General features: G+C 43.0%; 1 protein-coding gene across 1 annotated transcript in view; it reads left to right on the plus strand.

Annotated features, from left to right (window-relative positions):
• Window positions 1-22,372, plus strand: part of LOC130356595 (uncharacterized) — a 164,370-nt gene extending 141,998 nt beyond the window's left edge. Inside the window, exon 8 of the mRNA XM_056558347.1 lies at window positions 22,331-22,372. The gene's annotated coding sequence lies outside the window, so the exon portion shown is untranslated. The remainder of the gene's footprint in view (window positions 1-22,330) is intronic.
• Window positions 22,373-25,795: the final 3,423 nt, after the last annotated feature.

Below are 25,795 nucleotides of genomic sequence, written 5' to 3' on the forward strand. Positions count from 1 at the left end.
AAATTTTCCTGCATGTAGTTATGATTTTTTTCCGAAGTACGACAATATCCAACCTACATAAGTAGGGTATCATTTAAACCGTATGGACCTACAGAATAAAGAGAAGGTGTTATTTTTACCGAAAAATGCACTGCGTAGAAACGGAGGCCCCCAAATTTACAAAATGACATTTTTTCTTCAATGTTGTCGCACAATGAATTTTTATTCTGTTTCGTTGTGGATTTTTGGATAAAATGACTAATGTCACTGCAAAGCAGAACTGGTGGCACAAAAAATAAGCCATAATATGGAATTTTATGTGCAAAATTGAAAGCGTTATGATTTTTAGAAGGTGATGAGGAAAAAATGAAAATGCAAAAACGGAAAAACCCTGCGTCCTTAAGGGGTTAAAGCCTCCCCTAACCAACATCCTGGTCCCCTGACTAGATAGATTTAATAGTTTTTGAATCTTCTCAAATGACATTTTATTTTTCACTTCCTCCTCTTCCTCACTGGAGGATGACGAATGAGTCTCATCTACCATCTGAAATTTCCCCTCTTACAAAACAGTTCTACAATCCCTTTGTTAAGAGCAGGATTTCAGTCTCTTAGACAACTGTTAAATACTGTTAACTCCCCTTCATGGAATTCTGTACATAGTCTTTGACCCAGATGACTACATTCTAGATGGACAGTTGCAGTTGTTTCTAAAAATGGTATCACCTATGATCTTACTTCAAACCATTTGTATACTCTCTCTCTATATATATACAGTTTACCTCCTTCATTCTGTACTCAGTATCCCATAATGACAAAGTAAAAACAGAATGTTTCATAATCTTTGCTAACTTAATGAAAAAGGAAAAATATTGCAATGACATAAGTATTCAGACCCTTTACTCAATACTTAGTTGAAGCACCAATGGCAGTGATTACAGCCTCCAGTCTTCTTAGTAATGATGCCACAAGGTTTGCACACCTAGATTTGGGGATTGTTTTCCCATTTTTCTCTGGAGCTTAGTCAGGTACGAGGGGACCATTGGTGGACAGCCATTTTCCGATCTCTCTAAAGATATTTGACGGGTTTCATGTCAGGTCTCTGGCTGGATGACTAAAGCACATTCACAGAGTTGCCCCTAAGCCACTCCTGTGTAGTCCTGGATGTTTGCTTAGTGCTATTGTCTTGTTGGAAGGTGCACCTTTGGCCCAGTCTAAAGTGAAGATCAATCTGGATCAGGTTTTCATTAGGAATATCTATGTACTTTGCTCCATCCAGATTTCCCTCAACCCTCACCAGTTTCCCTGTCCTAGCCACTGGATGTTTCTCCTATCTGCACACAGAATCTTTGGAGCTCAGCCAGAGTGATCATTTGGTTCTTGGTCCTCTCTCTTACCAAGGCCCTTCTCATTTGATACTAAGGTTGGTGGAGCATTCAGCACTAGGAAGTTTAAGAATTATAGGAGCCATTGTGTCCTTGGGAACTTTTAGGGCAACATCATTTTATAACTTCACTTATTATATAACATAATCTGCAGCGAAACAAAAAAAATTATTTGTGTGATGAAATAAAAAAAATGCCATTTTGTAACTTGTGGGGGCTTCTGTTTCTACGCAGTGCATTTTTTGGTAAAAACAACACCTTATCTTTATACTGTAGGTCCATATGGTTACAAAGATACCCAATTTACGTAGGTTTTATTTTATTACTCTAAATTTTTTATTTGCATGCACCAAAATTAGTATGTTTAAAATTGGCACCCTGTCCCCTATAACTTTTTATTTTTCTGCATTTGGGGCTATATGAGGGCTAATTTTTTGCACCACGGTCTGTAGTTTTTCTCAGTACCATTTTTGTTTTGATGGGACTTTTTGATCGCCTTTTATAAACATTTTTATGTTATATGATGTGACAAAAAATGCACAATTTTGGACTTTTTTTTTTAATGTGTACGCCATCAACTGTGTGATTTAGCTAATCTTATATTTTAATAGCACTTGTTAACAGAACACCTGGCACTGCTCCCGGGAACTGAATACAATGTGTACTGCGGTCACTGGGTAGTGCGCTTTCACATTAACCAGACACACGGTGGGGCTCACGCCAGTAAAGTTCATTGAGACATATATATTTATTGAATAGAGTAGTTACATTGCCAATATACAGTCAAGGGGCTTCCCTTTGGAGCAGAGTTCTATGTCTGTCCCCCCCCCCCCCCCTTTCATTGGTTTCAATCCTCTCTAATCCAGCAAACTTCATACATTTGCGTGTGCCTCTTTTATGTGTGTAATTAATCTAGGTACCCCTTTACCAGTTACAATCGATCATGCATGTTCTTGGATTCTTTCGAACAGCCTTTTCTTCGTTTTTCCAACATAGTAGTATCCACAGGGACACAACAGGCAGTACAGCACGAACATGGTCTTGCATGTTATTAACTGTTTCACCTCTATGTATTTAGGTCCTAATTTAAACGTACATTTATTCAGATTCAATGTGCACATAGAACAGTACCCACATTTAAAATTTCTGTTTATTTTCTGTTAGCCAATCTGTCTGTTTCTTTTTCTTGTTCTTGATTACACTTTTTAGAAAATCACCTATGGTTTTATTTTATTTTGTTAATGTAATAATTGGCCTATTTTGGGCTGTATCCTTCATGTCTTGGTCCTGTTCTAAAATGTACCAGTTACAATGTATTATATCAGAGAGTGTTTTGTTCATGGGGGAGTTGCTAAAGGAGAATATGAATTTTTCTCCTTTCCTTTTTCTTTCTTTGTTTTTGGACAACAACTCCCTCCTAGATCTTGATTCTGCTCTATCGAATGCTTTTGCTACGATGTCAGTAGGGTAGCCTCTTGCATTTAGTCTAGTTTTCAGATCTTCAGACTGTTGAGAATATATATCTGGCCTGGAATTAATCCTTTTCAATCTCACAAATTGACCATAGGGGATGCTTTGCTTAATTTTTTTCGGATGCAAACTTGAATAATGTAATAGAGCGTTCTTTGAAATCCCCTTTCTAAATCCTTTGGTGACTATCTCATAATTCTCTATGAATACCTCAATGTCCAAAAATTCCAAAGATAAATTTGCATGTAAATATGTGAATGTCATATTCACCTGGTTGGTATCATTTAAATTATTTAAATGTACTTTCTGTACCCTCCCAAACTACCAGGATGTCGTCGACAAATCTTTTAAACAATTTAATGTTATTACTATATGGATTGCTATGTGTCAGTAGCAATCACTAGCAATCACAATTTAAGACTATGGAGGGGGGGAAGAGGAAGCTCGGCCCACCAGCTCTGGGAGAATAGCAAATTATAGATGAAGCCTGCAAAGCAGACATCTGCTGAAATATATATACAAAGAAATGCAAGAAATAGTGTTACTTCTCATGTACACACACAGGGCTGCTTATCCTTAAAGGGATATTCCGGGATTTTTTTTATTTGACTATGCTGCAGGGGCTGTAAAGTTAGTGTAGTTCATAATATAGTATATGTATCTGTGTTCTTTGCTGGTCTTGCAATCCTTCTGTTATTTTTGCACCAATGTTTATTTTTGACAGCATACAAAATGACTGCTGTCTCAGGTTTTCCCCGATTGCAGTGCAGCCAGAGACATTACATCACTAGTCAGGTGTTCAGATGAGCCTGTCTGGGTGGAGCGACCACTGGGTGGGAGATAATTCTGCAAGAAGTAGGCACACTGGTAAGAAAACACAGGTCTAATGCATTGAAGGGATCACAGGTGTTTTTCGATGGGTGGGGTGGCTAATGTGTGGGAAGGAGAAAAGTGACCTCAGACTTACATACAAGGAATCCTGGGACTTGTATTTTAAGGGAACAAACTCCAACAGGAAATAGCCAGTTCAAAAAAGATAGCCACAGCTTTATAGTAATTTCCCAACATAGCTATTTAGCCCCAAGATCTATTTAGCGCAGATCCTTCCTAAGCATGTCCATTACTGTCTGGCAGGTACGTACTAAAATCACCTTATGTGGATAACCCCTTTAATAATCACCTTCAATGACAGGTAAACTTCAGGAAAACTAACTCTGATGCGTTTAACCCCTTAAGGACGAGGCCATTTTACACCTTAGGACCAGAGCGTTTTTTGCACATCTGACCACTGTCACTTCAAACATTAATAACTCTGGAATGCTTTTAGTTATCATTCTGATTCTGAGAATGTTTTTTTGTGACATATCCTACTTTAATATAGTGGTAACATTTTGTGGTAACTTGCATCCTTTCTTGGTGAAAAATCCCAAAATTTGATGAAAAATTTGAAAATTTTGCATTTTTCTAACTTTGAAGCTCTCTGCTTGTAAGGAAAATGGATATTCAAAATATTTTTTTTTTATTCACATTTCCAATATGTCTACTTTATGTTTGAATCATAAAATTGACGTGTTTTACTTTTGGAAGACAGCAGAGGGCTTCAAAGTTCAGCAGCAATTTTCCAATTTTTCACAAAATTTTCAAACTCACTATTTTTCAGGGACCAGTTCAGGTTTGAAGTGGATTTGAAGGGTCTTCATATTAGAAATACCCCACAAATGACCCCATTATAAAAACTGCACCCCCCAAAGTATTCAAAATGACATTTAGTAAGTGTTTTAACCCTTTAGGTGATTCACTGGAATAGCAGCAACATGAAGGAGAAAATTCACAATCTTCATTTTTTACACTTCTTGTATGTTCTTGTAGACCCAATTTTTGAATTTTTATAAGGGGTAAAAGGAGAAAATGTATACTTATATTTGTAGCCCAATTTCTCTCGAGTAAGGATATACCTCATATGTCTATGTAAATTGTTCGGCGGGCGCAGTAGAGGGCTCAGAAGCGAAGGAGCGACAAGGGGATTTTGGAGAGTACGTTTTTCAGAAATGGTTTTTGGGGGGCATGTTGCATTTAGGAAGCCCTTATGGTGCCAGAACAGCAGAAAAAAAACACATGACATACCATTTTGGAAACTAGACCCCTTGGGGAACATAGCAAGGAATAAAGTAAGCCTTAATACCCCACAGGTGTTTCACGACTTTTGCATTTGTAAAAAAAAAATAATAAATTCGCTAAAATGTGTGTTTCCCCCCAAATTTCACATTTTTGCAAGGGTTAATAGCAGAAAATAGACCCCAAAATTTGTAACCCCATCTCTTCTGAGTATGGAGGTACCCCATAAGTTGGCCTGAAGTGCACTACGGGCGAACTACAATGCTCAGAAGAGAAGGAGTGATATTTGGCTTTTTGAGAGCAAATTTTGCTCGGAGGGCATGTCGCATTTAGAAAGCCCCTATGGTGCCAGAACAGCAAAAAAAAACACATGGCATACCATTTTGGAAAATAGACCCCTTGTAGAACGTAACAAGGAATAAAGTGAGCCTTAATACCCCACAGGGGTTTCACGACTTTTGCATATGTAAAAAAAAAAATTTTTCACTAAAATGTGTGTTTCCCCCCAAATTTCACATTTTTGCAAGGGTTAATAGCAGAAAATACCCCCCAAAATTTGTAACCCCATCTCTTCTGAGTATGGAGGTACCCCATAAGTTGACCTGAAGTGCACTACGGGCGAACTACAATGCTCAGAAGAGGAGGAGCACCATTGAGCTTTTGGAAAGAGAATTCATTTGGAATGGTAGTCAGGGGCCATGTGCATTTACAAAGCCCCCCATGAAGCCAGAACAGTGGACCCCCCCACATGTGACCCTATTTTGGAAACTACACCCCTCACAGAATTTAATAAGTGGTACAGTGAGCATTTACACCCCACTGGCGTTTGACAGATCTTTGGAACAGTGGGCTGTGCAAATGGAAAATTAAATTTTTCATTTTCACGGATCACTGTTCCAAAAATCTGTCAGACACCTGTGGGGCGTAAATGCTCACTGTACCCCTTATTACATTACATGAGGGGTGTAGTTTCCAAAATGGGGTCACATGTGGGGGGGGGGGTCCATTGTTCTGGTACCATGGGGGCTTTGTAAACACAAGTGGCCTTCAATTCCGGACAAATTTTCACTTCAAAATCCCAATGGCGCTCCTTCTCTTCTGAGCATTGTAGTGCACCCATAGAGCACTTTTAGTGAAATTTTTTTTTTTTCATTTTCCCATCCAACTTTAATGAAAATTTGTCAAACACCTGTGGGGTGTTCAGGCTCACTATACCCCTTGTTACGTTCCGTGAGGGGTGTTGTTTCCAAAATGGGGTCACATGTGGGTATTTATTTTTTTGGGTTTATGTCAGAACCGCTGTAAAATCAGCCCCCCATGTGCAAATCACCAATTTAGGCCTCAAATGTACATGGTGCGCTCTCACTCCTGAGCCTTGTTGTGCGTCCGCAGAACATTTTACGCCCATATATGGGGTATTTCCGTACTCAGGAGAAATTGCATTACAAATTTTGGGGGTCTTTTTTTCCTTTTACCTCTCGTGAAAATAAAAAGTAAAGGACAACACCAGCATGTTAGTGTAAAAAAAAATTTTTTTTTACACTAAAAGGCTGGTGTAGACCCCAACTTTTCTTTTTCATAAGGGGTAAAAGGGAAAAAAAGCCCCCAAAATTAGTAGTGCAATTTCTCCTGAGTACGGAGATACCCCATATGTGGCCCTAAACTGTTTCCTTGAAATACGAAAGGGCTCTGAAGTGAGAGAGCGCCATGCGCATTTGAGGACTAAATTAGGGATTGCACAGGGGTGGACATAGGGGTATTCTACGCCAGTGATTCCCAAACAGGGTGCCTCCAGCTATTGCTAAACTCCCAGCATGCCTGGACAGTCAGTGGCTGTCCGGAAATGCTGTGAGTTGTTGTTTTGCAACAGCTGGAGGCTCCGTTTTGGAAACACTGCCGTACAATAAGTTTTTTTTATTTATTGGGGGGACAGTGTAAGGGGGTGTATATGTAGTGTTTTACCCTTTATTATGTGTTAGTGTAGTGTAGTGTTTTTAGGGTACGTTCACACTGGCAGAGGTTTACAGTGAATTTACCGCTAGGAGTTTGCGCTGCGGCGAAAAATTTGCCGCAGCTCATACTTGAAGTAGTAAACTTACTGTAAACCCGCCAGTGTGAATGTACCCTGTACGTTCACATGGGGGGGCAAACCTCCAGCTGTTTCCAAGCTACAACTCCCAGCATGTACTGACAGACAATGCATGCTGGGAGTTGTACTTTTGCAACAGCTAGAGGCACACTGGTTGGAAAACCTTCAGTTAGGTTCTGTTACCTAACTCAGTATTTTCCAACCAGTGTGCCTCCAGCTGTTGCAAAACTTCAACTCCCAGCATGTACAGATCGCCGAAAGGCATGCTGGGAGATGTAGTTATGCAACAGCTGGAGGTACACAACTACAACTCCCAGCATGCAGCATGCATTTGCGCGGGGTGCCTGTTGATAGATATCAGCAGTCACCCCGGCCCGGTCCCCGCCTGGCACGCGGCCGGGACCGAAATTCCCACGGGCGTACAGGTACGCCCTTGGTCCTTAAGTACCAGGGAGCAAAGGCGTACCTGTATGCCCTTGGTCCTTAACCCCTTAAGGACACATGACGTACTGGAACGTCATGTGTCCACTCCCGATCTATAACGCGGGGCCACGGCGTGGCCCCGCGTCATAGCGGTTCGGGCCCGGCCTCTAACAACGGCCGGGACCCGTGGCTAATAGCGCGCGGCATTGATCGCTGTGCCGCGCGCTATTAACCCTTTAGATGCGGCGTTCAAAGTTGAACGCCGCGTCTAAAGTGAAACCGAAAGCATGCCGGCTAGCTCAGTGGGCTGTTCGGGATAGCCGCGGTGAAATCGCGGCATCCCGAACAGCTGACAGGACAGCGGGAGGGCCCCTACCTGCCTCCTCTCTGTCCGATCGCCGAATGACAGCTCAGTGCCTGAGATCCAGGCATGAGCAGTCATGCGGCAGAATCATCGATCATTGCTTTCTTGTGAGAAACCAGTTCTCAATGTAAAAAATCAGTGTCTGCAGTGTTATAGGTCCCTATGGGACCTATAACACTGCAAAAAAAAAGTGCAATAAAAAAGTGAATAAACATCATTTAACCCCTTCCCTATTAAAAGTTTGAATCACCCCCCTTTTCCCATAAAAGAAAAAACACAGTGTAATTAAAAATAAAAATAAACATAAATGGTATGCCGCGTGCGGAAATGTCCGAATTATAAAAATATATCGTTAATTAAACCGCACGGTCAATGGCGTGCGCGCAAAAAAATTCCAAAGTCCAAAATAGTGCATTTTTGGTCACTTTTTATATCATGAATCAATAAGTCCTATCAATGCAAAAATGGTACCGTTAAAAACTTCAGATCACGGCGCAAAAAATGAGCCCTCATACCGCCCCATACACGGAAAAATAAAAAAGTTATAGGGGTCAGAAGATGACAATTTTAAACGTATAAATTTTTCTGCATGAAGTTATGATTTTTTCCAGAAGTGCGACAAATTCAAACCTGTATAAGTAGGGTATCATTTTAATCATATGGACCTACAGAATAAAGGTAAGGTGTCATTTTTACCGAAAAATGTACTACGTAGAAACGGAAGCCCCCAAAAGTTACAAAATGGCGTTTTTTTTTTCAATTTTGTCTCACAATGATTTTTTTTCCCGTTTCACCGTAGATTTTTGGGCACAACGACTGACGTCATTACAAAGTAGAATTGGTGGTGCAAAAAATAAGCCATCATATGGATTTTTAGGTGCAAAATTGAAAGAGTTATGATTTTTTAAAGGCAAGGAGCAAAAAACGAAAATGCAAAAACGGAAAAAACCCCGGTCCTTAAGGGGTTAAGGGGTTAAAGGGGTACTCCCGTGGAAACTTTTTTTTTTTTTTAATCAACTGGTTCCAGAAAGTTAAACAGATTTGTAAATCACTTCTATTAAAAAATCTTAATCCTTCCAGTACTTTTTCGGAAGTGCTATCAGCGAGAAAAACTTACAATGGATGATGGGATTGCCTCAGTCAGCCGTACTTTTCTCCTGGCTTGTTCTATCAATTTGTTGGGATCTGAACACAAAGACCCCGACCGATCCAAACTTTTGACATGTGTCTAGGATATGTATTTTTGAAATACTGGAGAAAAGAAATTGTAAACCAAAGAAACTGGGGTATATTGTATACAAAGATGAAATATACCTTTTAATACATCACTATTAAAATTCAGAAATAAGCATAACCAGGTGCTATAAATGTGACTAGTGAAAATATAAAAGAGTCTAATTTGGTAACACACAGCACCATAAAGAAAGGGTCAAAGTTAACCACAAGCTAGTACAAAAAAATCAATGGGAACAGATAATGTTTATACTGTCCCTGGACTACCTGCCGTGACCCTCTATTGGACTCAGTGGTTGACCCCTAAAATATAACCCTACTCGTAAATGGCTCCCCTAACTGTTTGATACGTAACTGGGGCACTCGCTCTAGAAAGGGCAACCCCCATATCTCCGGACCATATGCCCTACATTGTAATGCCCTATTGTGTCCAAATAATATCATACAAACACAAAGGATAAAGTGCGGTGCAAATCGTGTAAACAGTTTATAAGGTGCTATTGTGTGCAAAATTCAGTTCAATGAACATGCATAAATACAAAAAAAACATGTCAATGGTTTACATGACCTTATCCTCAACGCGGCTTTTTACCACTGTAATGGATCATAAGGAGGATCTCGCTGAGATTTTCACTTGTCAAAGCATAGTCTGCCAGTATCCAACTTTTGTAGTACCTTGTTGTTAACTTTGACCATTTCTTTATGGTTGTTATGACCGGCACCCTGGAAGGTCTCTCTGGCCCTGTGCGCTCTCCTGCTCTAGCTGCGGGTGGCTCTGGGATTCGCATAGCGGGAAACCGCCGTATGCAAATCCTCGGTGTCTTCTCACCTTCCTCGTCTGCCTTTGCTCATGTCCGGCGTGCGCGTTCCCATCCCCTAGGGCGCACGCTTGCAGGCACTCTGCGTTTTAAAGGGCCAGTGCGCCCTTGATTGGTCTGCTGCTGGCGGAAGTCTGTGCCTGGAGCCTCTGAGAAAGCATTTCCCAAGTTTAGCCTACTGTGTTTCTGACCTACTTGCTTGTGACAAGACCTTGCTCCTTTGCCGCCTACCTACTGACCTTTGCTTCGTCCAGACTACTCCTATATTTTTTTGTGCCGAATTTCATCTGGGCAACCTGTGTGGATGGATCGTGCCAGGGGCAGCGACCTGGGTGCCGCCTGCTGCAGCAACACCATCCCACGGCGGGCTCTGGGGAAAACCAGCGGCACCTTAGACTTCACTCCCTGGTACGGTTCAGTCATTGTCCACATAGGTCAGCAGATCCACTACTCTCTGCCATTAACAGAAGATCCGGCCATGGATCCAGCCCAGGTTCCTCTGCCCAGTGTCTCCGACCTCTCTACCATTGTCGCACAGCAATCCGCGCAAATTGAACAACAAGCACAGCAGTTGTTGCAGCTTTCTGCGCTTATGCAACAGTTCCTTGCTATACAACAGCCTCAACCCTCGCCAGAGGTACCATCTGCGTCTTCTGCTCCAGTGGCTTCTGGTGGCTCCAAGATTCGTTTGTCTCTTCCCACCAAGTATGATGGTGACACAAAGTTGTGTAGAGGCTTCGTAACTCAGTGTTCTATGCATCTAGATAAACACTATGGAGAAAGAGTAGGAGGGCACTCCTATACATACGGTACTGCGGGTGGGCTGCTTGCCGCTTTGTGCAGTGTGGCTCTGTCGCAGTATATATGAGGCTTCCAGGGATGCAATCCAACAACCTGCAGGGTGCACACACTGAACTGAAGCATCAAACGTAATAACACAAGAAAAGTGTATGCCCACTTACCGTGAGGCTGAAGTCGATCTGCTTGTAACGCCGGGTCTGGATACAGGATCACATAAGACGCATCCTAAGTGCGCTCAGAAGACAGCGAGGCGATGCTGAAATTTCGTGCACAAACGGCGCTTCGTCCGGCCTCTCTAATCATGTCATCGTGCCCGGTATATCTGCTGCTAGGTTGCCAAGGCAACGGGGAAACATTCAAGTACGGTAAGAGAGGAGAACCAAAATACCTCCAAACTCAAAAGCACCGCAACATAGTGAATAGCAGCTATCACCGAAGCGAGACACGTGCAGAAACGATGTAAAAGTGCGCTGTGAATCAAATAAAGCCTTGTGAAGGGAAAAAAGAGAGACCAGAGTGTCCACCCAGAAGAGAGAAAGAAGAGAGAGAACGCATGCTAAAAAAGAAAAATAGATAGATCCATAAGTCGGCAGATTGCCTAATGTAGAAAGAATCATGTGATAACTATTGTAAATTAAAACTGAAATAGCATAGTCTATTTAAGAAATGGAGCAAGGTCTAAACGGTCATTTAGACCTGCTGGGCCTTGAGCTCCGCATCGCAATATCCATCTAGCTTCACATTTTAGGAGGAGGTTGCTCCTATCTCCTCCTGATTCTGGGATGAAAATTCTTTGGAGACCACCAAATCTCAGGACTTCTGTGCCATTGTTATGACATAGGTGCAAGTGTTCAGCTACCCTCGGGGCTCCTTGCCCTTTCCGGAGGGAGTAGAGATGTTCTCTAAATCTGACCCACATTTGACGTTCTGTCTTGCCTATGTAAAAACGTGGACACACTAGATAATTAACCACAAACGTGCTTCTGCACGTAATTGTATGTGGTACGCTATGAGAGACACTGCCTATTGTGAGGGCTTTGTCGCACGTATTGTATCTACAGTAGTGACAGGTCTCACATTTGAAATTACCCTTCAACGTCTTTTCAGTTAGCCATGTTGAAGGAGTAGTCGGATGGGGAGGTTTACTCATCATTTTAAGCTGGTCGGAAATGGTTTTATTTTTTTCTATAAGATATCAGAGGGGGGCGTTTGGCAACTGCTCTGAGATCTTGGTCGGTTTCTAGGAAATGCCAATATTTCCTAATTGCACTATTGATCTTATTATTCATAGCAGAATTTTTGAACGAGAGGGTGAACCTTTTTTCGCTGTCATCCTTTGTATGTCCTTTTATTTTTCTATTCTTGTTTCTCAGCAAGTCCTCTCTGTTCATACTATTCACTTTGTCACGTGCTGTATCCAAAATATGTTGGGGATATCCACGTTCTCTGAGCCTCTTTTCTAGATCATCGGCCTGTTTTGAAAAGGTTGTTGTATCACTGTTTAGGCGCTTTTAACGCATGAATTGGCTTAGTGGTATTCCTTTTTTCGTATGAAAAGGGTGTGAGCTTGAGAAATGCAATAAGCTGTTCCTTGATGTATTTTTTCTGTAGCCTTTGGTCATTAAGCCTTCTGGGGATATGATGATGTCTATATCGAGAAATTCAAGATGAACGTCACTGAGAACGCTCGTGAATTTCATATTCATATCGTTCACTTCATTGAGTTACAAGACGAATTATTGGAAGGCTTCGTCCGGTCCGTCCCATATAATCAGGATGTCATCTACATAACGTTTGAATGCCTTGATATTTTTAGCAAATGCAAGAAACAAATTAGCAAAAGTACAGGATATTGGGGTCCCCATAGCGGACCCTGTCTTCTGTTTGAACCACTGTTTATTGTATTGAAAGTTGTTCTGTGTAAGTATAAAGGTGATTGATTTAGCTACAAAATCTATGAAGGTGGGTGACTTACTTGTCTGTTGGAGGAAGAATCGGATTGCCTGTACACCCACATCAATCGGGATGCGGGTGTACAGGCTCTCCACATCTATACTGGCGAGCTTGTAACCCGGAGTCCATACCACATCTTTAAGAAACAACAAGACATCTATCGAGTCCTTCAGATAGGACGGGGTATCAGGTAGAAGGGGTCGTAGAAGCCAGTTCATATAGCTAGACAGGTGCTCGGTCACGGACCCTATCCCCGCAACGATCGGACGACCTGGGGGATGGGTCCGTGACTTATGCACCTTAGGGAGCAAATACCATCTGGGTTTACTGGGGCACTGAGGTAGTAGCCTCTCAGCTGTTCTAAGATCTAAAACTCCCTTTTCCACAAACCGTCTTAATAGAGTTCTTAACGAGTTCTGGATTTTACATGTGGGATCGGACTTAAGGCGCTCATAGGTGCTGTCGTTAGATAGCTGTCTGAGGGCTTCTTGTTCATATTGCTCGCTCCTCATTACGACTATAGCTCCTCCTTTGTCTGCCTTTGTTACCTTCAGTTGAGGCTGTGTGGCTATCCATTTGAGGGCTTTATTCTCTTCCTCTGTTAAATTAGAAACAGTTTTAGGATACATTAGACATTTCATCTCTTGTAGTACTGCTTTCGTGAATAGGTCAATAGCTGATCCTGTTGGAACCTGGGGACTAAATGATGAGGGGTTCCCCCCGTAAACCTGATTTTGCTTGGGTCAGTATGTTCGACTGTCTCTATTCCGTCCGATAGTTCTGCTAATATTCTCACGGATTAATTCTCTTCCGGCGTGAAGCTGGAGACAGGTATAAAACCTAGTGGCCCGATCTGGCATGGGACGGCACCTTCTAACTCGATTGTAGGTGTAACATTCTTATTTTTATATAATTTATATAGATTCATCTTGCGTGTAGCTTTATACAGGTCGACTTCTAATTGTACACAATCAAAGTCTTCCTGTAACCCGAAGTTTAAACCTTTTGATAATGCGGAAATGCAGTTCTCTGATAGCTCCTCCCCTGAAATGTTAATTACATTGCCCATGTTCATTAGTCCTCCCATGTGACCGTCTTCCTTTTCTGATATATTTTTGTTTGGCCTCCTCTTACTTCTCCTGCTCCTCCTTGTCTTCCTTCCAAAGGGGCCCATTCTCTTTGACTAGTATTAGAAGGTTGAGCTCTAGGCTCCTCCTATCGGTGGTTTAATAGTCGGAACTGCGTTTTTTTCTATAGGTCCTTCTTCTGGTCCCTCCTCCTCTGGCCCTTCCCCTTCCTCCTTTTTGTTGTTTCCAGGTGAACACAGTATTGGTGTCATAATCTTTTTTGTCCCGCACAAACTTATCTCTCTTGCATTCCTTCACCTCTATTTCTATAACTTAAAATTTTTTGTCTAGATTATTAAAGAACGTTTCTGACTGTTGTGGTGATAATCTAGTGCTGAGTTCCTTCTTAACTTTGCTTAATTCCTCTGTGATCGCTAGATTGTCGTGCTGATTTTGTTCTAAAACGAGTGTTAATAGATTCATAGAATGCGTAGCATGCACCTCTTTCCATACTTCCAAGAAACTCTGATTACTCTGGAACTGGGAGCGGGTCTTATAGACCCTGAGACCTCTCGGGACCCTCCCACTTTCCTGGTATGCTTTCAGGGAATTTATGGTCCAGAAAGCTCTCAGCTCTTTCTCTGCTAAGTTATGTGCTTTGAATTCTAGTGCCTTCACACTCATCACTCGCACTTCATCTGTGGTGTTACATGATGTAAAAAATGCACCAGCGTCTTCCCTTTCAGTATGGCTAGGTCCAGGAGCCTCTGTTCTGCTAGTATTAGTGTGCAAGTCCATTATGCCCAAATAAACCGTATATTACTGTAGGGTGCTCTAATCCTAATGTAGATAAGAATCACTAAATAAACACTATGGAGAAAGAGTAGGAGAGCACTCCTATACATACGGTACTGCGGGTGGGCTGCTTGCCGCTTTGTGCAGTGTGGCTCTGTCGCCGTATATATGAGGCTTCCAGGGATGCAATCCAACAACCTGCGGGGTGCACACACTGAACTGTATCCCGATTGATGCGGGTGTACAGGCAATCCGATTCTTCCTCCAACAGACAAGTAAGTCACCCACCTTCATAGATTTTGTAGCTGAATCAATCACCTTTATACTTACACAGAACACCTTTCAATACAATAAACAGTGGTTCAAACAGAAGACAGGGACCGCTATGGGGACCCCAATATCCTGTACTTTTGCTAATTTGTTTCTTGCATTTTTCGAATACAAGTATGTGTTTTCAACTAGAAACCCATTTGCTAAAAATATCAAGGCATTCAAACGTTATGTAGATGACGTCCTGATTATATGTGACGGACCGGACGAAACGTTCCAAGAATTTGTCACGTACCTCAATGAAGTGAACGATATGAATATGAAATTCTCGAGCGTTCTCAGTGACATTCATCTTGAATTTCTCGATTTAGACATCATCATATCCCCAGAAGGCTTAATGACCAAAGGCTACAGAAAAAATACATCAAGGAACAGCTTATTGCATTTATCAAGCTCACACCCTTTTCATACGAAAAAAGGAATACCACTAAGCCAATTCATGCTTTTAAAGCGCCTAAACAGTGACACAACAACCTTTTCAAAACAGGCCGATGATCTAGAAAAGAGGCTCAGAGAACGTGGATATCCCCAACATATTTTGGATACAGCACGTGACAAAGTGAATAGTATGAACAGAGAGGACTTGCTGAGAAACAAGAATAGAAAAATAAAAGGACATACAAAGGATGACAGCGAAAAAAGGTTCACCCTCTCGTTCAAAAATTCTGCTATGAATAATAAGATCAATAGTGCAATTAGGAAATATTGGCATTTCCTAGAAACCGACCAATATCTCAGAGCAGTTGCCAAACGCCCCCCTCTGATATCTTATAGAAAAAAATAAAACCATTTCCGACCAGCTTAAAATGATGAGTAAACCTCCCCATCCGACTACTCCTTCAACATGGCTAACTGAAAAGACGTTGAAGGGTAATTTCAAATGTGGGACCTGTCACTACTGTAGATACAATACGTGCGACAAAGCCCTCACAATAGGCGGTGTCTTTCATAGCACATACAATTATGTGCAGAAGAACGTTTGTGGTTTATTATCTAGTGTGTCAATGTTTTTACATAGGCAAGACAGAACGTCAAATGTGGGTCAGATTTAGAGAACATCTCTACTCCCTTCGGAAAGGGCAAGGAGCCCCGGGGGTAGCTGAACACTTGCGCCTATGTCATAACAATGGCACAGAAGTCCTGCGATTTGGTGGTCTCCAAAGAATTTTCATCCCAGAATCAGGAGGAGATAGGAGCAACCTCCTCCTAAAATGTGAAGCTAGATGGATAATGCGATGCGGAGCTCAAGGCCCAGCAGGTCTAAATGACCGTTTAGACCTTGCTCCATTTCTTAAATAGACTATGCTATTTCAGTTTTAATTTACAATAGTTATCACATGATTCTTTCTACATTAGGCAATCTGCCGACTTATGGATCTATCTATTTTTCTTTTGTAGCATGCGTTCTCTCTCTTCTTTCTCTCTTCTGGGTGGACACTCTGTTCTCTCTTTTTTCCCTTCACAAGGCTTTATTTGATTCACAGCGCACTTTTACATGGTTTCTGCACGTGTCTCGCTTCGGTGATAGCTGCTTTTCACTATGTTGCGGTGCTTTTGAGTTCAGAGGTATTTTGGCTCTCCTCTCTTACCGTACTTGAATGTTTCCCCGTTGCCTTGGCAACCTAGCAGCAGATATACCAGGCGCGATGACGTGATTAGAGAGGCCGGACGAAGCACCGTTTGTGCGCGAAATGGCAATGGCATCGCCTCGCTGTCTTCTGAGCGCACTTAGGATGCGTCTTATGTGATCCCGTATCCAGACCCTGCGTCACAAGCAGATCGACTTCAGCCTAACGGTGAGTGCGCGTACACTTTTCGTGTTCTATGCATCTAGAACTTCAAGCGGACCAGTTTCCTACAGAGCGTGCTAAAGTGGCCTTTATCATCAGCCTTCTTTCTGGAAAAGCTTTGGCCTGGGCTACCCTGCTGTGGGAATGCAATGACCCGTTGTCTTCTAATCTCCGGACATTTCTTGCTGAATTCCAAAATGTATTTGAAGAACTGTCTTAGGCTTCTTCGGGGGAAACAGCCCTACTGAATCTCTGTCAAGGAGACTCTGAACTAGCTTGGAACAATGAGGCCTTGTGTGCAACTTTTTAAAAAGGTCTCTCAAGTAGAATCAAGGATGCCTCGGCGGCGTGTCATCCTCCATCCTCCCTGACTGATCTCATTAATTTGGCCACCAGAATTGACGTACGAATTTCTGAGAGACTGGAGGAGTTACGTTGGGAGAGAGAGCCTGTCTGGCCGCGGTGATTTCCCAGTTTGGCTTTTGTGTTTAAACGTCCACCACAACCGTCTCCTATTTCATTAGTTGAGGAGCTCATGCAGGTGGATCGCACTAGACTTTCTTCACAAGAAAGAACCCATCAACCCAATGAGAAATTGTGGCCCTATTGTGCCAGCCCGGAGCACTTTCTCAAAGATGGTACTTTACGTCCACAGCGTTTGGGAATTGCTCGCACCTAGGGCAAGTGGGAGAGGCTACTTTACCTCTCCGTGTCTGACCTTGACTGCTCAAGTTTATTCCTCTACTAAAACTCCCTTCTCCCCTACAGCCTTTCTTGATTCCGGATCTGCAGGAAATTTTATTGATGCCTCTTTGGTCCATAAACATCATCTCCCTGTGATACGGCTAATTAAGCCTATGTATATTTTTTCAGTTAACGGCGAAAACCTGAAGGTTACAGTGTTTTATCGCACCAAATTGCTCTTCTTGCAAGTTCAAGTGCTACATAAGGAAATAATTGACTTTTACGTACTCCCTCATTGCACTTCTGAGCTTCTTCTCGGCCTTCCCTGGCTACAACGACACTCTCCGGTTCTTGGAACACAGGGGAATTCATGCATTTGGGACCCTTATGTCAAAGCCATTGTCTAGAGTTTACCAAACCTAAAGCTGCCTCTCCGCCTTCTTCTTTGTTAGCTTTACCTCACCTTTTTTTTTTTTTTTTAAGTATCTATTTATAAATGTTGCATAAAATACACAAACAGTACAAAAAACTCACTATTTTTCAGGGACCAGTTCAGGTTTGAAGTAGATTTGAAGGGTCTTCATATTAGAAATACCCCACAAATGACCCCATTATAAAAACTGCACCTTCAAAGTATTCAAAATGACATTCAGTCAGCATTTTAACCCTTTAGGGGTTTCACAGGAATAGCAGGAGAAAATTCACAATCTTCATTTTTTACACTTGCATGTTCTTGTAGACCCAATTTTAGAATTTTTACAAGGGGTAAAAGGAAAAAATGTATACTTATATTTGTAGCCCAATTTCTCTCGAGTAAGCACATACCTCATATGTCTATGTAAAGTGTTCGGCGGGTGCAGTAGAGGGCTCAGAAGCGAAGGAGTGACAAGGGGATTTTGGAGAGTACTTTTTCTGAAATGGTTTTTGGGGGGCATGTTGCATTTAGGAAGCCCTTATGGTGCCAGAACAGCAAAAAAAAACCACATGGCATACCATTTTGGAAACTAGACCCCTTGAGGAATGTAACAAGGAATTAAGTGAGCCTTAATACCCCACAGGTGTTTCACGACTTTTGCATATGTAAAAAAAAAATTTTTTTTCACTAAAATGTGTTTCCCCCCAAATTTCACATTTTTGCAAGGGTTAATAGCAGAAAATACCCCCCAAAATTTGTAACCCCATCTCTTCTGAGTATGGAGGTACCCCATAAGTTGACCTGAAGTGCACTACAGGCGAACTACAATGCTCAGAAGAGAAGGAGCCATATTTGGCTTTTTGAGAGCAAATTTTGCTCGGGGGACATGTCGCATTTAGGAAGCCCCTATGGTGCCAGGACAGCAAAAAAAAAAAAAACACATGGCATACCATTTTGGAAACTAGACCCCTTGAGGAACGTAACAAGGGGTACAGTGAGCATTTACCCCCCACTGGTGTCTGACAGATCTTTGTAACAGTGGGCTGTACAAATTTTTCATTTTCATGGACCACTGTTCCAAAGATCCGTCAGACACCTGTGGGGGGTAAATTCTCACTGCATCCCTCATTACATTCCGTGAGGGGTAGTTTCCGAAATGGGGTCACATGTGGGGTTTTTGTTTTTTTTGCGTTTGTCAAAACCGCTGTAACAATCAGCCACCCCTGTGCAAATCACCTCAAATGTACATGCTGCACTCTCCCTTCTGGGCCTTGTTGTGCGCCCCCAGAGCACTTTGTGCCCACATATGAGGTATCTCCGTACTCAGGAGAAATTGTGTTACAAATTTTGGGGGGCTTTTTTCCCTTTTACCTCTTGTCAAAATGTAAAGTATGGGGCAACACCAGCATGTTAGTGTAAAAAATTACATTTTTTACACTAACATTCTGGTCTAGACCCCAACATTTCCTTTTCATGAAGGGTTACAGGAGAAATAGCCCCCCAAACCTTGTAACACAATTTCTCCCGAGTATGGCGATACCCCGTATGTGGCCCTAAACTGTTGACTTGAAATACGTCAGGGCTCCAAAGTGAGAGCGCCATGCGCATTTGAGGCCTAAATTAGGGATTGCATAGGGGTGGACATAGGGGTATTCCCAAACAGGGCGCCTCCAGCTGTTGCAAAACTCCCAGCATGCGTGGACAGTCAATGGCTGTCCGGCAATACTGGGAGTTGCTGTTTTGCAACAGCTGGAGGCTCCGCTTTGGAAACAGTGGCGTACCGGATGTTCTTATTGGGGGGGGGGGGGGGTACTGTGTAGGGGTATGTGTATATGTAGTGTTTTTAACTTTTTATTTTGTGGTAGTGTAGTGTAGTGTTTTTAGGGTGCAGTCACATGGGCAGGGGATCACAGCGAGTTTCCCAGCGCAAAATGTACTGCATCTCAAACTTGCAGCGAGAAACCCACTGTAAAACCCTCACCCATGTGAATGTAACGACCTGCTACCATTTCCAGAATTGCAATCACTATACAACCTCAAAGATTCAGATAAAAAATCATATGAAATATTATATAAACATCTATCAAAACATCCAGTCTTACATTGTTCCATGCCCAAAGTCCTACATGCTTGGCTCCAGGAACCCGTAAAAGAAAAAGAGAAAGGACTAAAAAACTTTTATACTTATTATAACGAAGACAAATGGTTGCAGAAGAATTCAGGCATGAGAAGTTGGGAAACGGATCTAGGGAAAACCTTCTCTGAAACTAAATGGTTGAGCTCCTTTACAACAGCTAAAAAGGCAACAGTGTGTGCCAATTTGTGGGAACACCATTGCAAAATGGTTAATAGGTGGTATTTCACGCCAAAACAATTATCATTAATATTTCCCCATTTATCCCCTATGTGTTGGAGAGATTGCGGTGGCCAGGGATCCTTAAAACACATCTTCCTCACATGCCCTATTATTTTCTAATTTATTACAGAAGTAAAAAATATGATATCAAGATAAGCCCCCCAAGGCTTTCACATTAAAGATTAATTATTACTGCTATTGCTGGGGATAGAAGATCTTCCAAAAATAATTCAAACTCCGGTAACCCACATCAGTGGGGTACCTAGGGGGGGGGGGTGCGGCCCGCCCCGGGTGCCACTCTCAAGGGGGGTGCCAGGGGTGGACTGACCCGCCGCCGCAAAATTAAAGTTTTTTTTTTCTTTTATCACTTTGCCGCCGCCCGCGCTGTTTGCCGCCGCCCGCGCTCTGTATCCGCCCGCAAACACCCCCCCCAGAGCCATGCCCCCAACCCCCACGCCCCCTCCTTTTCTTACCTCCCAGGCAGCCTGCGGCGTGCGGCCCTACAGCACCACTGTGGCTGCCTAGGAGAAGCGTCATCACGTTAGTGATGACGCGTGAGACGTGGTGCCGGCAGAGAGGAGCGCGCTGGAGATAAGCATGCGCCCTCCAGCAGAATGTTGCAGCGCCAGGCCTCCCGCTACTGTGGCCGTACGGGTAACCCCGGTCTCCCCACCTGCATGGCCTCCCTCCCATCACCCACCACCATATAGGTAACCCCCCACCTGCCTGCCCCCCTTCTACCTCCCCCCTTCAACCCCTTTGGCTGTCCGGGCATGCTGTGAGTTGTAGTTTTGCAACAGCTGGAGGCACCCAGATTGGCAAACACTGCCTTAGGGCCTAAGCCAGTGTTTCCCAACCAGGGTACCTCCAGCTGTTGCAAAACTACAACTGCCAGCATGCCCGGCCAGCCAAAGGCTCTCCAGGCATGCTGGCTGGCAGTTGTAGTTTTGCAACAGCTGGAGGCGCCCGGGTTGGCAAACACTGCCTTAAGGCCTAACCCAGTGTTTCCCAACCAGGGAGCCTCCAGCTGTTGCAACACTACAACTGCCATAATGCCCGGAGAGCCTTTGGCTGTCTAGGCATGCTGGGAGTTGTAGTTTTGCAATAGCTGGAGTCATCTGGGTTGGCAAACACTGCCTTAAGGCCTAACCCAGTGTTTCTCAACCAGGGATCCTCCAGCTGTTGCAAAAGTACAACTGCCAGCATGCCCGGAGAGCCTTTGGCTGTCTAGGCATGCTGGGAGTTGTAGTTTTGCAACAGCTGGAGGTGCCCGGGTTGGCAAACACTGCCTTAAGGCCTAACCCAGTGTTTCCCAACCAGGGAGCCTCCAGCTGTTGCAACACTACAACTGCCAGCATGCCCGGACAGCCTTTGGCTGTCTAGGCATGCTGGGAGTTGTAGTTTTGCAATAGCTGGAGGCGCCTGGGTTGGCAAGCACTGCCTTAGGACCCAGAGTATTGTATTATACTCCAGAGCTGTACTCTGCTGGTGAGATCACTGTGAAACAGAACCACTTTTTTTACATTTATTATTTTATTATATAGATGTATAGAGGGTGGGGTGTAGTTCTGCATATACTTATGGGGAAGAGGGGGGGGGGTGTAGCTCTGTATAGGTATATGCAGAGCTACACCCCCCCCCTTCCCCATAGGTATATGCAGAGCTACCCCCCCACTCTTTACCATAGGTATATGCAGGGTTACCCCCCCCTCTTCCCCATAGGTATATGCAGAGCTACCCCCCTCTTTCCCATAAGTATATGCAGAGCTACACCCCCCGCTCTTTACCATATGTATATGCACAGCTACACCCCCCTTCCCCATAGGTATATAGTGTAACTCTGCATATACCTATGGGAAAGAGAGGGGGTAGCTCTGCATATACCTATGGGAAAAAGGGGGAGGGTAGATCTGCATATACCTATGGGAAAGAGGGGGGGTAGCGCTGCATATACCTATGGAAAAGAGGGGGGGTGTAACTCTGCATATACCTATGGGAAAGAGGGGGGAGAGTGTAACTCTGCATATATCTATGCATATACCTATGGGAAAAAGGGGGGGTAGCTCTGCATATACCTATGGGAAAGAGGGGGGGGGTGTAACTCTGCATTTACCTATGGGAAAGAGGGGGTTTCCTGGATACCTACCTGCCCTTTTACTGTGCAGGACACCAAGGAGGGCATTATTACAGTTTGTGGGCCTATAGATGGGAAGATTGTAGAGGAGGGCACTGAATATATGCAGAGTCTGACATGTTTTTCCTGCAGATGTTAAGAGATCTACATGGCGGTCTTATCCGGACAGAGAAGAAAAGGAAAGAGGATGCCGCTGATCAGAAAAGACATAATTGTGAGTCCCAAAATGTAACTGTAATTGCTTATATGGTATACAGATCCTGTGTACAGCTGATATCTACCGCCATATGGTCCTGTATATAATCACTTATATTGTATACAGATTCTTTATAGTATACTGGTCTGTGTATAGTGGTTTTATTCAGTACAGTATGGCGGTATTATCCAGTTATTGTGTGGTGGTATATATTTGCTCCTTGTATACCAGTATTATTGGTCATGGAAATTTACCTACATTAAAGTGTTTCTTACATATATAAATTTTAATTTATTGTGTGTGGGATTTGGGTGGAATAGGAGCGTGGCAGAAGATTGACGAGCTGTAGAGCCTAGCAGGGGCCCTTGCCTTTTTTTTTGGTCCGGGGGCCCCGAGTGTTGTCAGTCCGCCCCTGGGGGGGAGGGAGGGGGTGTAATTAAGGGGGGTGCGTGTGTGTGTGGGTGGGGGGGGGTGCCAAACAAAGGGTCCGCCCCATGTGCCAAATGCTCTAGGTACGCCCCTGACCCACATATGCCTAACGTATAGAAACATATTAGCATCCAAATGGAAATCCAAAGATTCTCCTCACATTAGAGAACTAATAAATACTTTATTTATCCACTACACCCATGAACTGGTTTTAGCGGGTCAGAGAGGCAAAAGGGAAGAATATGCCTCATCTTGGGAACCATGGTTAACTCTCTACAAACCTCCATGACACAGTGAAATGCTATTCAACAGATAGCTACAATTACACAACAAACAGTATAGATGGCGAAAGCCACACATTCCTATAAGGAGAAGATGAAGTCCGACTACTCGGGCGTACCCACGAGAATGAGATCTACAGAGTGATTAAACCTGAAGTAACAGTGCTAGTTGCACACAAGTCCTTTTGACGGATCCCCCCCATGTAAGAGATGTCATGACTGTTTAACTCTATGTTATGAATGTCTGTTATGTTTATGTTTTGAAAAACCCAATAAAAAGATTGTAAAACATTCACAGGGGGGGTGCACCAGCTGTTGCAAAAGCACAACTCTTAGCATGCATGGTCTGTTAGTGCATGCTGGGAGTTATAGTTTTGCAACAGCTGGAGGCACACAGGTTAGGAAACACTGAGTCAGAAACAGACAATGTTTCCCAACCAGTGTGTCTTCAGTTGTTGCAAAACTACAACTCCCAGCATGCCCAGACAGCTGAAGGGCATGCCGGGAGTTGTAGTTTTGCAACATCTGGAGGGCCCCAGTTTGGAGACCATTGTATAATGGTCTCCAATCTGTGCTCTTCCAGCTGTTGCAAAACTACAACTCTCAACATGCACTGACTGTCCAGGCATGCTGGGAGTTGTCATTCGGCAACATCTGAAGGGCCAGATATTGCTGAACTAAAACTCCCAGCATGCCTGGACAGTCAGTGCATGCTGGGAGTTGTAGTTTTGCAACAGCTGGAAGAGCACAGATTGGAGACCATTATACAATGGTCTCCAAACTGGGGCCCTCCAGATGTTGCAAAACTACAACTCCCAGCATGCCCAGACAGCCGAAGGCTGTCTGGGCATGCTGGGAGTTGTAGTTTTCAGTCTCCTAGAAGCAGCAGTGAAGATCTTCACTGCTGCCTCTGAGGACCATGTACTTACTTGCCGGTCCCGCCGCTGCTCCTCGGTCCCGCTGCTGCTCCAGGTAAGGCCGCCGGTCCCCGCGTGTCCCCCCCCCCCTATGCCGCAGGTCCCCGCAGCCATCTTCCCCCGTTCTGCCCGACTTCCAGGGGCGGGCAGTGCGGGGGATCTGAACTTTCCCCCCAGGCCACTGTGATTGGTCCACAGGGACCAATCACAGTGATCGCTGACCAGGACCATCAATGGATGGTCCTGGGGGGTGAAGCAGAAGTTGTCTCCTGCTGGAAACAGCGGGACTTCTGCTGGTTAACCCGTGCAATGCTGCGCATCCCGACATTTATAAACATCGGGATGCGCGAACGCACTGCACAACCCGGCGTTTATATATGACATTCTGCGGGAAGGGGTTAATAATCTTACCAAGATCATGTACAGAAAATAGTCCAGAATGGGGCAGAAGTGTTCTTCCATGTTTATATCTCTAGATGGATATGCCCATTCTTGGAATCATGTAATTTGTAGTTGGTTAGAAGGGGGCGGGGAGTGTATTTAGCATTCCATATTGATATGTCTTTGATTAGATATTGCCCATACCTGTATATTATTGTATATTGCAAAACTACATCCATAGCATTAATGTCATCCCGTCATAAAAATAACTTGTTGTTATCTGAGGAAATAGTCGGACTCAGATGTGAACTGTATCGCTTGGCTTTGTCTACAATTCACCAGGTCATAATTTTAATATTTTTATGACCATAATTGAGTTATTACTGCACGACAGTACGCAATATACCCCAGTTTCTTTGGTTTATAGTTTGGTCTTTGGTGGGGATTTGAACAATTTCCCTAATTGGGTTATTTATGGTATTCTCAAATAAAGAAATTGAAAGCAACAGGTACACATTCAATGCTGAACGTACAGGTGCGTTGGCTCCTTTTTTGTTTGTTGGCTGTAATATATAACTGTCTCCCTTGGCATATGTAGTGAACTCAGCTCCTAAGCTTACTTCATATGATTTCACTGTACTTACAACATACATGTATATAGGGTTATTTAAAAAAGAAAGTAAAGTAAATAAACTAAGTATCAATAAATACTGATGCATAAAAATAGGACTTACACTAAATAGTGCTAGTTGATGGTTTTTATTCCACTGTATGTCCGGACCACTATATGAAAATAAGGGAACGATGTAAAGTGGACTATAATGCTGTACTGCTCCAAAGATTGTGTAGGTTGTTCCAGAGTAGCTGAAACACAATATAGTGCAAGAAAAATTAGAATATCGATCCCTATGAAAATAATCAATGTTGTACAGCGATTCCTTGCTGATAAAGCGCAATGTGCCGATCTAAAAATAATACATTTATTTTAAAAGAATTTAGGATAATTTACCCCTTCATGACCCAGCAATTTCTCATTTCTGGCTCATGTTTTTTTCCTCCTTACATTCTAAGACCCATAACTTTTTTGTTTTTCGCCTGACAAAGTTGTATTAGGGCTTATTTTTTGCGTGAAGAGTTGGAATTTCCAATGATTCACTTTTTTTTTTTATCATACAATGTATTACAAAACCAGATAAAAATTATATACAGGGCAAAATTGAAAAAAATATGGAATTGCACAATTTTGTAGGACAATAATTTTTTCGGAGTTCAAAATACGGAAAATCTGACATGCCATATTTATTCTATGGGTCAGTACGATTTCAATTATACCAAACTTGAATCATTTTTGTTTAGTTTTATTGTTAAAAAAAATGTAAACCTTGAAATATAT

Source organism: Hyla sarda, chromosome 2 (genome assembly GCF_029499605.1).
Source record: "Hyla sarda isolate aHylSar1 chromosome 2, aHylSar1.hap1, whole genome shotgun sequence".
Lineage (NCBI taxonomy): Eukaryota > Metazoa > Chordata > Amphibia > Anura > Hylidae > Hyla > Hyla sarda.